Source organism: Heptranchias perlo, chromosome 40 (assembly GCF_035084215.1).
Source record: "Heptranchias perlo isolate sHepPer1 chromosome 40, sHepPer1.hap1, whole genome shotgun sequence".
NCBI lineage: Eukaryota > Metazoa > Chordata > Chondrichthyes > Hexanchiformes > Hexanchidae > Heptranchias > Heptranchias perlo.
This window is the reverse complement of record NC_090364.1, coordinates 13583608-13596767: the sequence shown is the minus strand read 5'-3', so window position 1 is coordinate 13596767 and position 13160 is coordinate 13583608. Positions and strand designations below refer to the sequence as shown.

The 13160-nt window shown below is 47.3% G+C and overlaps 1 protein-coding gene across 3 annotated transcripts in view; it reads right to left on the bottom strand.

Moving 5' to 3' along the window:
- LOC137305711 (GATOR2 complex protein WDR24-like) overlaps positions 1-13085 on the bottom strand; it is a 44404-nt gene extending 31319 nt beyond the window's left edge. For 2 of the 3 annotated variants that reach the window (XM_067974636.1, XM_067974635.1), the window contains exon 1: positions 2833-3284. The gene's annotated coding sequence lies outside the window, so the exon portion shown is untranslated. Of the gene's footprint in view, positions 1-2832; positions 3285-10681 lie in introns of those variants that run through there. The other variant, XM_067974637.1, reaches the window with a different exon arrangement.
- Between the last annotated feature and the right edge of the window lie 75 nt (positions 13086-13160).

Sequence of the window (13160 nt, the reverse complement as noted above, 5' to 3'; positions counted from 1 at the left end):
GGAGGTTAGCCAGGACAGTAGCTGGAAAGCTACAATTAGCTCCAACTTCCCTGGGCTAAGGAAGGGGGGGGGGACATCAACCAGGGTTTCTCCCGATCTCTGTAACCTCCTCCAGCCCTACAACCCTCCAAAATCTCTGCGCTCCTCCAATTCCGGCCTCTTGCACATCCCTGATTTTAATCGCCTCACCACTGGCGGCCGTGCCTTCAGCTGCCTAGGCCCTAAGCTCTGATATTGCCTCCCTAAACCTCTCTACCTCTCCGCCTCTCTCTCCTCCTTTAAGACGCTCCTTAAAACCTACCTCTTCGACCAAGCTTTTGGTCACCTGTCCTAGTATCTCTTTATCTGGCTCGGTGTCAAATTTTCTTTGATGACGGTCCTGTGAGGCCCCTTGGGGACATTTAACTCTGTTAAAGGCGCTATATAAATGCAAGTTGTTGTTACTGATCACTATCCAGCCCAGAAGTGCATGCGTGTGGGCATCGAGTGAGGACAGGATCGGGCGTAGATACGCTGCCCGCACCACGATCAAATAATCTGCTGGCACTCGTGAAGATCGGCAGTTTGGTTAAGGTATTGGAGTGCAGCCTCACCTTGGCCACCCTCCCCCAGCATGGACCAGTGCTCGGGGGAAACGGGGGAGAAAAAATTGTTCCAATCCCTAAATTCCTTTTTCACCCCAAGGAGCTGAAATCACAATAGCTGCAGCCCCGACCAAACAAAGGGTCAGGAAACAAAAAGGGAAGTGCGGGAATAAAAAACTCAGCAACTTTCACTCAGACATCAGCAGATGCAGCAGGACATGAAGGAGTGGCTTGTTCCTAATTAGTATAATTGTAATCCATGATAATCCCAACAAATCCATTTGCGAAACACTTTAAGACAATCACAACAAGGCTCCTTTTTGCCAGAGCTGTCAATAATGGTTAGACCCTCGGAGAGAGGTTCCAGTCACCCCCTTTACCTCAGCCTTAGTTACGGGGAGCGGGCAGGAAATTGGACATGAATTTAGATTTGAGGTTGGGATCAGATCAGCCATGATCTTATTAAATGGCGGAGCAGGCTCGAAGGGCCGATTGGCCTACTCCTGCTCCTATTTCTTATGTTCTTATGTTCTTATCAGCCACCACCTCAAGCCAAGACCCTCAACTTGGTTAAATGAGGCAAACTGCGTTTGGTCCATGGGCCCCAGGGGACATCCAGGTGAGATAAATAAATTATTTTTCTCGCCTCTTTGTTCCGCTCTCTCTCCCCATCTTTTTCTTCATGCATCTCCCCCTTTTCTCCCCCCCACTCTTCAGCCCATGTACTCATTTCAATACGAGTCATTCACTATCGCTGTGAATGCTGGGATAGCCCAGACCGCCACACTATTCTCTCGCTTACCCTCACGGTCCAGAGAGACACATGACAGGAATTACAAGCACGGTGCATGGATTCAGGGGGGTCGCAATCCTGAGGCAGATGTGGGGGGAGCAGGAGATCAGAATCTCCCAGGTCAAAGTCCTGCTGAGTGAGTGAGGGAGAGTTGGTGGGCCTGCCTCAGACTCAGAACAAGATATGGAGCAGAGAGATTGACATTTCATAGCTCGGGCCGACTCTCTGCTTGAAACCCTCACAATCCCCCCCTTATAAGCTTAATAACACCCAATAGTCTTCCATATCCTGGGCTAGGGAAGAGGGTTAGTGCCTAGGCCAAGGATTCTGCTCTTGGTCATTATCCAGTCCATGGGCGAGCTCTAGCTCAGTCTCAGCTGAGACGCTGCCACAGGAGTAGCCCACCTGTACTCATCATTAGAGCTCACGTGTAAAGATTGGAGGGTTGGGTGGGCAGCAATGGAATTGCACCTGCCAAGGAGAGAAGATTAACCAAATACCCCTACACTAAAAGGGGTCCGTGCACCATCCGGTGTGGTGCTGAACTACACTGATCAGGTGCAACCCCTGGTCCGTGCTGATATTGGCCTCAGTGCCTCTGGGGTTGGGGGTCAAGCTCCTGCTCATTATCCAGTGACCCTTGTGTGTACATGGACCTCATGTCAGGACAGGATGGTGCTGGCCTCAGAAGCCCACCCACCCAATCGAATCTGAAGCCCACCCACCCAATCGAATTTGAAGCCCAATCGAATCTGAAGCCCACCCATCCAATCAAATCTGAAGCCCACCCACCCAATCGAATTTGAAGCCCAATCAAATCTGAAGCCCACCCACCCAATCGAATCTGAAGCCCACCCACCCAATCGAATCTGAAGCCCACCCACCCAATCGAATTTGAAGCCCAATCAAATCTGAAGCCCACCCACCCAATCGAATTTGAAGCCCAATCGAATCTGAAGCCCACCCACCCAATCGAATCTGAAGCCCACCCACCCAATCGAATCTGAAACTCACCCACCCAATCGAATCTGTCCATGTCTGTCTCACGTTGGGGGTGGGGGTACCTTGGAACTGGATTCCCCCTCCACCCCACAACCCACCCTGTGCAGGTCAACACCATCAGGAGAGGAAAGGGAGAAAAAAACAGGAACCACAAGCAATCCCAGCACTCAGCCTCATGAGATGGGGTGAAGGTTCAGAGATTGGGGTACAGCTTTACACCCCCCCCCCCGACTCTCCCAGTGAGACTCCGCGCTGGAATAAAGCCTCCAGTGTGATACAACACTGAAGGTCGTGAAACAAAAGCAGCTAAAGATACAGAATCGTGGTCTTTCATTGAGCGTGTAACTGTACTGTGCAGGGATATTGCTGAAAGAACAAAGAATCATTAACATACACGGTGTACCGGCAAACCTTCATAGAAAATACACTGCTCGGTTAGAGAATAAGTCATACCTTCTGCTTCTATAGGCTCGAGTCAGATCTCCACTGCTATTCATTGTAATCGTCCTGCCTGGCATGTTCAATGAAGCGAAGAAAATGAAAGCTCCCTGTGAGAGTTGAAGGATCTCACGCTGCCTTATCTCTCCCCCTCTCTCTCCCTCCCTCCCCCTCTCTCTTTCTCTCCCTCCCACTCCAGCCCTCCCTTCTGCAGACTGTCAGTGCTGAGCTGCCTTATCTCTCTCCCTCCCTCACTCTCCCTCTCACTCTCTCCCTCCCTCTCCTCTCTCCCTCCGTCTCTCTATCTCTCTCTTCCTCCCTCTCTCTCTCTCCCTCCCTCCCTCCCTCTCTCTCTGTCTCTCTCCCTCCCTCCCTTCTGCAGACTGTCAGTGCTGAGCTGCCTTATCTGTCTCTCTCCCTCCCTCTCCCTCTCTCTCCTTCCCTCTGTCTCTCTCTCTGTGTCTCTCTCCCTCCCTCCCTTCTGCAGACTGTCAGTGCTGAGCTGCCTTATGTCTCTCTCTCCCTCTCTCCCTCCCCCTCTCTCTCTCTCTCCCTCCCTCTGTCTCTCTCCCTCCCTCTCTCTCTGTCTCTCTCCCTCCCTCCCTTCTGCAGACTGAGCTGCGTTATCTCTCTCTCTCCCTCCCTCCCTCTCTCTCTCTTTCTCTGTCTCTCTCCCTCCCTCCCTTCTGCAGTCTGAGCTGCCTTATCTCTCTCTCTCTCTGTCTCTCTCCCTCCCTCCCTTCTGCGGACTGTCAGTGCTGAGCTGTGCACCGGCTGCACACGTCTCTGCTCAGACAGGATCCAGCTCACCACAGCCGATCAGTTAATCAAAGAGTGGACAGGCTGGAAAAGGGGAGACGTGCTGAGCAATGAAGAGAGTCCCTGCTCTAACACAGAGCCATCTACAGACCTGAGCGGGCACCGACAAATCCCTGCACACACTCTGAAGCAAGAGAACATGTTCCTCTTGGGTCTAGAAATTTTTATTTTCAGATTTGTAGCGAGTTCTCAGGTGAACACAGCTGACAGGGTGACACAATGCAGCACAATGCTGCTGTAAGAAGAGGCTCTGTTAACACATCCATCGGATACATTCATTGACATTCCAATAGAGCTGCCAACTAGAATCATAGAATGATACAACACAGGAGGAGGCCATTCAGCCCATCGTGCCCGTGCCGGCTCTTTGAAAGAGCTCTCCAATTAGTCCCACTCCCCCTGCTCTTTCCCCACAGCCCTGCAAATTTTTCCTTTTCAAGTATTTATCCAATTCCCTTTTGAAAGTTACTATTGAATCTGCTTCCACCGCCCTTTCAGGCAGCGCATTCCAGATCATAACAATTCGCTGCGTAAAAAAATGTCTCTTCATCTCCCTTCTGGTTCTTTTGCCAATTATTTTAAATCTGTGTCCTCTGGTTACCAACCCTCCTGCCACTGGAAACAGTTTCTCCTTATTTACTCTATCAAAATTTTGAACACCTAGAATCACAGAATCATAGAAAGTTATGGCACAGAAGGAGGCCATTCGGCCCATTGTGTCCTTGCCAGCAGAAAAAGAACTATCTGGCTTAATCCCACTTTCCAGCACTTGGTCCGTAGCCCTGTAGGTTACAGCACTTCAAGTGCACATCCAAGTACTTTTTAAATGAGTTGAGGGTTTCTGCCTCTCCCGTCCTTTCAGGCAGTGAGTTCCAGACCCCCACCACCCTCTGGGTGAAAAAGATTCTCCTCAGCTCCCCTCTAATCCTTCTACCAATTACTTTAAATCTCTGCCCCCTGATCACTGACCCCTCTGCTAAGGGAAATAGGTCCTCCCTATCCACTCTATCTAGGCCCCTCATCATTTTATACACCTCAATTAAATCTCCCCTCAGCCCCCTCTGTTCCAAAGAGAACAACCCCAGTCTGTCCAATCTTGCCTCGTTGCTAAAATTCTCCAGTCCTGGCAACATCCTTGTAAATCTCCTCTGTACCCTCTCTAGTGCAATCACATCTTTCCTGTAATGTGGTGACCAGAACTGTACGCAGTACTCAAGCTGTAGCCTAACTAGTGTTTTACACAGTTCTAGTGGGTCACTAATCAGAGTGGAACTCCCGGCCCCAGTGAACATGTACTTTTGGGAGTCTCTGCTATTGTAGAACTGTACCGAGTGAGGGTCACGAACCCACAGAGGAAATCATAGCCCCAGTGGGCATGTATTACTGGCAGTATCTGTCACTGTCAAATTCTACTGCATGTGGCTCACAAACCAGAATGGAACATCTGAAACCAGTGACCTTGTATTACTAATTTATTACCTCTATTAAATCTCCCCTTAACCTTCTCTGAACAATCCCAGCTTCTCTCGTCTCTCCACATAACTGAAGTCCCTCATCCTTGAGGGGAGGCCACAGGCTGGCCTGCAAATCAAAGGCACAGTTTACACTCCGTTGAACATGCCAGGCAGGATGATTACAATGAATAGCAGTGGAGATCTGACTCGAGCCTTTAGAAGCAGAAGGTATGGCTTATTCTCTAACCGAGCAGTGTATTTTATATGAAGGTTTGCAGGTACACCGTGTATGTTAATGATTCTCTTTGTTCTTTCAGCAATATCACTGCACAGTACAGTTAAACGCCCATTCCAGTAAACTGCCTCTATACCTCCCCTAAGGCCTGGGTGTCCTTCCTAAAGTGTGGCGCCCACAATTGGACACAACACTCCAGCTGAGGCCTAACCCATGATTTATAAAGGTTTAGCATAATTTCCTTGCTTTTGTTACTCTATGCCTCTATTTATAAAGCCCAGGATCCCGTATGCTTTTTTAACAGCCTTCCCAACTTGTCCTGCCACCTTCAAAGATTTGTATATGTGAACCCCTCTGTTCCTGCACCCACTTAAAAATTGTACCATTTAGTTTGTATTACCTCTCCTCATTCTTCCTTCCAAAATGCATCACTGAGGCAGACATCCCCCATCCCCTGCCCCGGCTACTTTTGGACTGGGCCGTCCAGTAAAACAGGGTCAGAAGGAAAATCTGGTTCCCCAAAGCTGGATTTTAAGATAAGGATGTGAGCACAGGCAAAACTTCAAACAGGCCCATTTCTCAATTCCGAAAACGCAATCAGACTGTTTTGCACGTGTGAATTTAAAAAGCTGGTCACCCTATGTCATTGCACAAATCCTATGGGGAGATTTTTCTGATACAAGCCATAGATCTAAGTTATCACCACATGCCCAAAACATTAACACCGTTAAAGGTAGCAATCTGTGCCTATCACATAGGCTACGTGGCATTAATGTATTCTTCCCTCTCTTGGGTAGCACTCTCGCCTCTGAGTTAGAAGATCATGAGTTCAAGCCCCACTCCAAAGACTTGAGCAGAAAAATCTAGGCAGTACTGAGGGAGTGCTGCACTGTCAGAGGTGAGACGTTAAACCCATCTGCACTCTCAGGTGGATATAAAAGATCTCATGGCACTATTCAAAGAAGAACAGGGGCGTTCTCCTGGTATCCTGGTCAACATTTATCCCTCAACGAACATCTAAATAACAGATGATTTGGTCATTATCTCATTGCTGTTTGTGGGATCTTACTGTGCACAGACTGGCTGCTGTGTTTCCTACATTACAACGGTGACTACACTTCAAAAGTACTTCATTGACTGTGAAGTGGTTTGAGATGTCCTGAGGGCATTGAAGGTGCTATTTAAATGCAAGTCGTTCTCTCTTTCCCATTACACTCTTCACCGCCAGTGTGGTCATGGGATTTACCAGTTATGGAGGTGGATCTATCCCAGCATTCACAGCGGAAGTGAAAGTTCTCTATTAAAACTAAAAGCCCCTTATTATTATGGATGGTGCAATAACAAAAACTTGCAATTAAAAAGCACCTTTAACATCGAAAAATGTCCCAAACATTTCACAGGGGGGTAATCAAAAAATGACCCTGTGCCAAAGAAGGAGATGGAGTGACCAAAAACCCAGTGAGCGAAGTCGGTTTTAAGGAGGGATTTAAAGGAGGAACTGGAGATTGGGATTAGACTGGGAGGGATATTAAAGGGTATGGGGAGTGAGCGGGAGAGTGGGATTAGACTGGGAGGGATATTAAAGGGTATGGGGAGTGAGCGGGAGGGTGGGATTAGACTGGGAGGGATATTAAAGGGTATGGGGAGTGAGCGGGAGAGTGGGATTAGACTGGAGAGGTTCATGTAGAGAAAAACACAGGGCAGAGTTGGGCCAAAGACCTATTTCTGTGCTGGATCATTCTATGAACCGATCATTCGGTCAATTCACGTTAATCCCATCAACTCCTGAGATCGGCAATCTCTGGATCAACTTTCTAAAATCCTAAAGGTCCACAGGGCTCCCCAAAAGTTGGGATTGCAAGCCTCAGGTATAATTGGATCGCTGTTCAGTGAGTGCATCTCTGACGTCGGACTGAAGGTGTCAGGTTTGATTCCTGACTTGTGCCGTTCGCTGATCTCAGCTGGCCTGACAATGTGGGCGTTACAATACCCAACTGTACCTTGTGCAGGGGTCTGCGCTCCTGGTTACGATCCAGTTATCCCTGATGGAAAGCCTGCGCATGTGTGGATATCAAGCCAAGGACAAAATTGGCCTCGCCCACCACAGTCGAATAGCTTGCCAACACAAGGCTTGAATATGAAGAACAGGCACTCGAGGGAGGTACTGGACTTAACTCTGAAGGCATCGTTGCTGCATGTCACAAAACTACAAGTAGTTTTTATTATTCTGTGTAACTCAGATGAGGTTTCTGTTAAAAGGGTGTTTCCTCTAACAGAAGGTCACTGCACTCTGGCTACTAACAAATATTCAAAATCCTCCCCCACCGACTTCAACTAAACATCTAAACAACCCTGTGAGAGGAGGAGACTGAACTTCCTGCAGCTCAGAAACTCGACTTTAATCGAGTAATCGTCAAGCCTCGTTACCTTCCAACCTGAGGGAGGTAGACCCAGAGATGCACAGAGTTTTACAGTATGGAAGGAGGCCATTCGGCCCATTGTGTCTGTGCCGCCTCATTGCTAGAGAAATTAAAATCTAAGTTAGAAAGGGGCAAGGCCAAAGAGAGATTTAAACACAAGGATGAGAATAGTCCCACGTTCATGATGCTCCCGTTTCTTTCCCTATCCAGCAAGAAAATGGAAGGAGTTGAAATCAGACTTAACTATAGTGGTGCAACAGCCAGTGTCATATACAGATTGTAAGTAGGTAATCAAATTTGTGTGCTGTCAAAGTCAAATTGTACCATGGGAATATATAGGATTAAAAGACACAGCCTACATTCGCTGGGGTGTTACAGGGATGGAGGAGGAGGTTATAGTTACGAGAGACTTGAGAGGTTAAAACTGTTTCACAAGAGCTGAGAAGGTTGAGGGTGACCTGGTAGAGAGGGGTTATGACTGGGTAATTAGTGACAAATTGTTTCCACTGGTCAGAAAAGCAGTAACAAGAGGGGTCAAATTTAAGATAATTACAAAAGAAATTATAGGGGAGATTAGAGGAAATTTCTTTACATAGCAGATGGTGGTTAGAATGTGGAAATGTCCGATACAAACTGTTATTAAAGCAGAGTTCATGAATTATTTTCAAAGGGAAATGGATAACTCCTTGAAAAAGAGGAATATTAAAGACTATGGGAGTGGGATTAGAGTGGGTGGGATATTAAAGGTATGGGAGTGAGCAGGAGAGTGGGATTAGACTGGGAGGGAGGGATATTAAAGGATATGGAGTGAGCAGGAGAGTGGGATTAGAGTGGAAGGGATATTAAAGGGTATGGGAGTGAGCAGGAGAGTGGGAGGGATATTAAAGGGTATGGGGAGTGAGCATGAGAGTGGGATTAGAGTGGGAGGGATATTAAAGGGTATGGGAGTGAGCAGGAGAGTGGAAGGGATATTAAAGGGTATGGGAGTGAGCAGGAGAGTGGGAGGGATATTAAAGGGTATGGGGAGTGAGCATGAGAGTGGGATTAGAGTGGGAGGGATATTAAAGGGTATGGGGAGTGAGCATGAGAGTGGGATTAGAGTGGGAGGGATATTAAAGGGTATGGGGAGTGAGCATGAGAGTGGGATTAGAGTGGGAGGGATATTAAAGGGTATGGAGTGAGCGGGAGAGTGGGATTAGAGTGGGAGGGATATTAAGGAGTATGGGAGTGAGAGGGAGAGTGGGATTAGAGTGGGAGGGATATTAAGGGGTATGGGAGTGAGAGGGAGAGTGGGATTAGAGTGGGAGGGATATTAAAGGGTATGGAATGTGAGCAGGAGAGTGGGATTAGACTGGGAGGGATATTAAGGGGTATGGGAGTGAGAGGGAGAGTGGGATTAGACTGGGAGGGATATTAAAGGGTATGGGGAGTGAGGGGGAGAGTGGAATTAGAGTGGGAGGGATATTAAAGGGTATGGGGAGTGAGCGGGAGAGTGGGATTAGAGTGGGAGGGATATTAAAGGGTATGGAGTGAGCAGGAGAGTCGGATTAGACTGGGAGGGATATTAAAGGGTATGGGGAGTGAGGGGGAGAGTGGAATTACACTGGAGAGGTTCATGTAGAGAAAAACACAGGGCAGAGTTGGGCCAAAGACCTATTTCTGTGCTGGATCATTCCATGAACCGATCATTCGGTCAATCCATGTTAATCCCATCAACTCCTGAGATCGGCAATCTCTGGGTCAACTTTCTAAAATCCTAAAGAGCCTCGGGTATAATTGGATCGCTGTTCAGTTGTTGAGTGCAGCTCTGACGTAGGACTGAAGGTGTCAGGTTTGATCCCTGACTTGTGCTGTTAGCTGATCTCAGCTGGCCTGACAATATGGGCGTTACAATTTGAACAACAACTTGCATTAATGTAGCACCTTTAACGTATGTCCCAAGGCACTTCACAGGGATGTGATCAAACAAAATTTGACACCGAGCCACAAAAGAAGATATTAGAACAGGTGACCCAGTCTAATCCCACTCTCCTGCTCACTGCCATGCCCTTAATCAGAGGTAGGTTTTAAGGAGCGTCTGAAAGGAGGAGAGCAGGAGAGGTTTTGGGAGGGAATTCCATAACTTAGGGCCTAGGCAGCCAAAGGCATGGCCTCCAATGAAATGGGGCGATGAAAATCAGGGATGCGCAAGAGGCCAGAATTGGAGGAGCGCACGGTGCCTTGTGTTGGGGATGGAGTTGGCTAGGATCTGCGCTCCTGGTTACTATCCCGTTATCCCTAATGAAAAGAGCGCACAAGCCAAAGCTAATCCCACTGTCCCCCCTCCCCATAGACCTCTAGCTCCCTCTGCTCCAACTATTTATCCAGTTTTCTCAACTTTATATAACTGACCAATTGGTCACCATGCTGGTGTGAGTCAATAGGCCAAAACTGGGCAGGGCCATTAACACACTTGTAAGCACAAATAATATGAAATGAATGACCAACTTTATTGCAAATGTGCTCGCACATTAAGTTAGTGTGATAATTAATGCTGGTGTCTGTGTGAATTTACCCGAGCGACTTTATTACTCAATTTATAATTCTTCCTCTTTATTACCAGGCTGTAAAGAAACCCTCTTACATTTGATCTGAGGATGTTCAACAGAATAATATTGGCTGATGTACTTTAAAAAAAACAAATGATAAATTCTAGTGTTTACTTTACAAGCACTGGTTAATAATTTAGGAGTGAAATCGGAGAGCAGAAACCAAATGTGCATTCTACTTTTAAACCAGCACAAACCCTAATGCCCCAGTCACTATTTTTGTGATTCACACAAACATAGCCGAGGACAAAATTAGCCTCGCCAAGCACAGTCAAACAGCTTGCCATCGACATACCGTCGAGGCTTGAGAAATGAAGACTAGGCACTCGAGGGAGATACTGGACTTACCTCTGAAGGCAGAGTTGCTGGCATGTCACAAAACTATAAGCAGTTTTTATTTTTTCCGTGTAACTCAGATGAGGTTTCTGTTAACAGGGCGTTTCCTCTAGCAGAAGGTCACTGCATTCTGGCTACTCACACTTGTGAGAGGACTCACAAACAAAGATAATCAGAAGAAGAATTAAAGGGGAAGGTTAGAAAAAAAATCCTTTATGGGGAGGTTGGGCAGAAAGCGGAATTCTCTGTCACAAGTCATATTCCTCTCCCTAACCAGGGACACGTTTCCTCGGTCGGTGATATGGCTGATTCATGGAGAAGGATCTATCCCAGGCGTTTCAATCCCAGTGGCCATTCTTGATAAAGAGTGGTTGTTTACACTAGATTTAGACTGTGCGAGGAGAGCAGACAACGCAGCCAAGTTCCATCCTGTCCTTATCCAATGTGCACTGTTAAGCAGGGGTCAGTGGACGGTGGTCAGGAGCAGAGACCCTGATTGATATCTCCCACCTTTAACCCAAGGGCACTGAGTTCATATGTAGTGCCCCACAGGTTAAGGATTGGACCTGGACCTTTCTCGTCTGTGCGATTCAGTCACTCACTAAGCCATTGGGAGGAGTCACAGCCATCCTCACCTCCAGGATACACATTACACAAGGCCAGCTCCATCACTGCAGAAACAATGAACAATCCATCATCACTCTCCACACACCCAACAGTAAAGGCAGCTGCAGTGGAAGGAAGGTGTAATTCTGGCAAGAGAGTTTCCATCAAAAAACATTAAAATTGATTCTTGGGATGTGGCAAGGCCGGCATTTATTGCCCGTCCCTCGTTGTCCTGAGGTGGTGGGCCGCCTTCTTGAACTGTTGAAGTCTGTGTGGGGAAGCTGCTCTCATAACAATGAAAGGCAGGGAGTCCCAGGATTCTGACCCAGCGACGATAAAGGACATAGGAATTTATAATGGAAAAGGCTATCGGGAAGTTTTAATGTACCTCACAGATGGATAGAATTCTTCCATTTGACTCTTTCCCAATACTACCAGAGAGCAGGTCAGAGCAGAGAACAGGGTTTGAATCTTCCTGGTCTGTATGGATCAGTACCACACCAGATGATACATAGAACATTACGGCACAGGAGGCCATTCAGCCCATCGTGTTCATGCCGGCCGAAAAAGACCTACCCGGCTTAATCCCACTTTCCAGCACTTGGGCTGTAGCCCTGCAGGTTACGGCACTTCAAGTACATTTTAAATGAGTTGAGGGTTTCTGCCTCTACCACCCTTTCAGGCAGTGAGTTCCAGACCCCCACCACCCTCTGGGTGAAAAATTTCTCCTCAGCTCCCATCTAATCATTCTACTAATTACTTTAAATCTACGCCCCCTGGTCACTGACCCCTCTGCTAAGGGAAATAGGTCCTCCCTATCCACTTTACCTAGACCCCTCAATTTTATATACGTCAATTAAATTTCCCCTCAGCCTCCTTTGTTCCAAAGGAAACGACCCCAGCCTATCCAATCTTTTCTCATAGCAAAAATTCTCCAGCCCTAGCAACATCCTTGTAAATCTCCTCTGTACCCTCTCTAGTGCAATCACATCTTTCCTGTAATGTGGTGACCAGAAATGTACACAGTACTCAAGCTGTGGCCTAACCAATGTTTTATACAGTCCCAGCATAACCTCCCTGCTCTTATATTCTATGCCTCGGCTAATAAGGAAAATATCCCATATGCCTTTTTAACCACCTTATCTACCTGTCCTGCTCCCTTCAGGGATCTGTGGACATGCGCTCCAAGGTCCCTTTGTTCCTCCACATGCATGCACCTACTCTACTTATAAACTGATAATAGCAGAAACATTCATTCTTTGAAATGCCACAGTGACTGCTCTGTTATCACAGCAAGTTCCTTACTAAGTTCACTGATTCTTCAATGGAGAGAGAAATGGAAGGAAGACTGAAACACCTTCAAACCCTTTCAAACCCCAATGCCTGGGGCAGTTAAAGAAAGACTTGCATTTATCACGTCTCAAAGCATTTCACATACAATGAATCACTTTGAAAGTGCTGACTCGTTATGTAGGAAAACATGGCAGCCATTTTGCGCACAGTAAGATCCCACCAATGAGGTGAATGTCTCGTTTATCTGTTTGGCTTTGGTTGAAGGTGGTATGCCGGCCAGGACACTAGAAGAACTCCCTGCTCTTCTTCAGAAAGTGCTGTGGGATCTTTAACAGATAGGAACCTTGCTTTAATGTGGCATCCGAAGATCGATACCTCTGCCAATGCAGCACTCCCTCACTGAAGTGTATTCCTGGATTAACACGTTCAAGGCCAGGAGTTGGGCTTGAACTCACAAGCTCCTGATCCACAGGTAATAGTTCTACCATCTGAGCCAGGCGGACACATTTAAACAGGCAGCAGTGTGCCACCTGAACAGGAGTTGAATGCACGCTGTGGGCTGGTCTCGATGCCTCACTCTGCTTACAAATCA